Raw genomic sequence first — 3637 nt, 5'->3', positions numbered from 1 at the left:
TGATCTACAGAGCAAATTCCAGGACATCTCCCTAGTACTGGCAAGAAAGGCCTGAACAGATTTTTTCAACTGTCCTGGAACTCACTCTGTAGACCAGGCTAGTCTTGAACTCACAGAGATCCACCTGCCTCTGCATCCCAAGTGGTAGCATTAAAGGCATTTGCAGCCACCACCCGGCTATCCAATAGTAGCTCTTAATGCCACCCAACTCATCATTTCCAAGCCTAGGAGCTTAATGTCTGTCATCTCAGTCTTTGTTGGATCTTCTGGATCAGCTCACCCAGAGTGCTTCTAACAGCCTTCAGGAGGTTGTCATTAAGTAATCCACAGGAACAGCAGACATCCGAAGATTTCACAGCAGCAGGTGGATTCCTGTTCAAGCTGTCTGTTCACAGGGCTATCAGCAGAAAGCCTAAGTTTCTTACCACACCAACCTGTCCACAGGGCTGCTGGTGCATGCCCTCCACAGGACAGCTCATTTCTTTTCAAACAAGTGAACCAGAAGAACATGGCAGGAAAAAGCCACACAGCTTTTAGACTTCATCTTGAATTCATACTTTACTGTCTTCCCAATGTTTCCAGGGATGGGAGACCTGTACCAGGATCTACCTCGCAGCCTGGGTGAGTCACTGTGACCTGCCATCTACACCAACAGGCCACCGATGTCAGCCCTGTTTCCTGTATGCCACTGTGCAGTAAACGGTTGACTTAGCCGACCTGGGCTGCTCAAATCCTGCACATTCCAGACAGACCTGGGCCTTTCCTATGATCCCGGGAGATCATCTCTAAGCCTTAGAATAGCCTGCCTAGTAAGTCTTGTATACCTGGTAGGCTATGTCAACAATATTAGCTATAGCATGAACCTTAGGCCACACTATCAAACTGATCTCTAGGGCAGCTGCAGACTAAGTTCATTAAGTTGCTATATGTTTCCGTTGCTGTTTTCCAAATAAAAATTCTGGAAGTAGCCAAGCCTAGGGTAAGGTTCTCTTGTTTGACAATCGTGGTATAAACTTTTCCTGGGAAAAGAATAAAATGTCTCCTCACCCCCGAGAGAGCACCTGGGAAAGACCAAAGAAATTATTCCAGGGCTTTCAAGGTGTCTCAACATGTAAAGGAGCTAACTGCCAAATTTGATGACCCATATTCAATCCTTGGAAATCACATGATGGAAAGTGATTCTTTCAACCAACTGCAGGCCCTACCCTGGATTCAGTATCTTTTTATTTATACTTTGAAGATTTATTTTGTGTGTGTTTGTGTGTGTGTGTGTGTGTGTGTGTGTGTGTGTGTGTGTGTTCAGGTGCTGCCACATAGGTACTGAGAACTAAAGTTGGGTCCTGTGAAAAAGCAGCAAGATGGCCTGGAGAGATGGTTTAGTGGTTAAGAGCACTGGCTGCTTTTCCAGAGGAGTCCTTTGGTTCCCAGTCCCCAAGTTGAGTGGCTTACAACTGCCTGTAACTCCAGCTCCAGAGGATCCAACACCCTTTTCTGGCCTCCATAGGCACCCACACATACGTGATGCTCAAACTTAAATTAAAAAAAGAAAAAGAGGCACCAAATTGTAGCAAGACTCTGAGATCCCTTCCTAGAAGTCAGAGGGAAACATAGCATAAGAATACGTATGCTTGGCTCTCTGCTCCTCCCTGTCCCAAAGACAGCTGCATCTTCTTGTGCTGTGCCAGCCTCATCCCGTAGACAAAATGGTGAACAGATTTGGCCATATCGGGCGCCTGGTTACCAGGGCTGCCTTCTGCTCTGCACTTGGCAAAGTAGGGATTGTTGCTATCAATGACCACTTCATTGACCTTAACTACATGGTCTACATGGTCCAATATGTCTCCACCCATGGCAAATTCAATGGCACAGTCAAGGCTGAGAGTGGGAAGCTTGTCATCAATGGGAAGCCCATCACCATCTTCCAGAAGAGAGATCCCGCTAACATCAAATGGGGCGATGCTGGTGCTGAGTATGTCGTGGAGTCCACTGGTGTCTTCATCACCATGGAGAAGGCCAGGGCCCACTTGAAGGGTGGGCCCAAAAGGGTCATCATCTCCACCCCTTCTGCTGATGCCCCCATGTTTGTGATGGGTGTGAACCACAAGAAATATGACAACTCACTCAAGATTGTCAGCAATGCTTCCTGCACCACCAACTGCTTAGCCCCCTGGCCAAGGTCAACCATGACAACTTTGGCATCATGAAAGGGCTCATGACCAAGGTCTATGCCATCACTGCCACTCAGAAGACTATAGATGGCCCCTCGGGAAAGCTGTGGCATGATGACTGTGAGGCTGCCCAGAACATCATCCCTGCATCCGCTGGTGCTGCCAAGGCTGTGCGCAAGGTCATCTCAGAGCTGAACAGGAAGCTCACTGGCATGGACTTCCATGTTCCTACCCCCAATGTATCCCTGGTGGATCTGACATGCTGTCTGGAGAAACCTGACAAGTATGATGACATCAAGAAGGTGGTGAAGCAGGCATATGAGGGGCCCACTGAAGGGCATCCTGGGCTATACATTGAAGACCAGGTTGCCTCCTGCAATTTCAACAGCAACTCTCACTCTTCCACCTTTGATGCTGGGGCTGGCATTGCTCTTAATGACAACTTTGTAAAGCTCATTTTCTGGTATGACAATGAATATAGCTACAGCAACAGGGTCGTGGACCTCATGGTCTACATGGCCTCCAAGAAGTAAGAAACCCTGGACCACCCACCCCAGCAAGGACACTGAGAGCAAGAGAGAGGCCCAGTTGCTGAGGAGTCCCTGTCCCAACTCGGCCCCCAACACTGAACATCTCTCTCACAATTTCCATCCCAGACCCCCATAATAACAGGAGGGGCCTAGGGAGCCCTCCCTACTCTCTTAAATACCATCAATAAACGTCCGCTGCACCCCCCAAAAAACAACAAAAACAAAAAACAAAAAAGAATACTTATGCTTCCTCTACTGTGTTCCATGCTGCCCCGGAAGACCGTGGAGATGTCTGTAGTCTACTGCCACTGGCTGTTACAGGCAAGGAAGCTGTTTCTGCAGTGGTATCAATGACCGTAGACTCATAATGGAGACACTGAAGACCTCTGTGACAAACTCTCCCCCCAGCCTACACCACCAAAAAAAGAAAAAGAAACAATCTAGGTAGGAAGCCATTGAAGAGAGTCCTTAAAGCTGTGATAAAGATGCTGAGGTGTAGCTCTGCACAGTCCATGGCTTCTAGGGTGGGGAATGGGAAAGGACTCAGGTATCTTTAAGGGGCTGGTCACTCGGAATTTGACCATGCTCCAAGGAGTATGTTGGCAACAAGAATTTGACTTGATGTGGTTTTTTTTTTTCTATTTTTTTTGTCCGTGTGAGGGTGGATCTTGGAGGAATAGGAAGTGAGCATGTTTAGGGTGCATTGTATAAAATTCCCAAGTAATCAATAAAAATATGTGGGCGGAAAAAGACTATGTATGGGAGGTGACTTGTGATGTTAGGGAAGTAGTAAATACATGGGATATAGACAGACCCTTCTCATGGATGTGGCCCTTTGTCTGCATTTGGTTGGGGGGAACACTGTCCACTGCATCACCTGAAACCATCATTATAGAGTTGGCAATGTTTACTAATGCGACAGCCATTATTCCCAGGTAG

General features: G+C 47.5%; 1 pseudogene; it reads left to right on the top strand.

The window, feature by feature from the left end:
- The first annotated feature begins 1697 nt into the window (after window positions 1–1697).
- On the top strand, window positions 1698–2701 carry LOC114633304 (annotated as a pseudogene).
- The last annotated feature ends 936 nt before the right edge of the window (window positions 2702–3637 follow it).

This window comes from Grammomys surdaster, unplaced genomic scaffold, assembly GCF_004785775.1.
Source record: "Grammomys surdaster isolate TR1022 unplaced genomic scaffold, NIH_TR_1.0 576, whole genome shotgun sequence".
NCBI classification, from domain to species: Eukaryota; Metazoa; Chordata; class Mammalia; order Rodentia; family Muridae; genus Grammomys; species Grammomys surdaster.
This window is presented reverse-complemented; position numbering and strand designations above follow the sequence as displayed.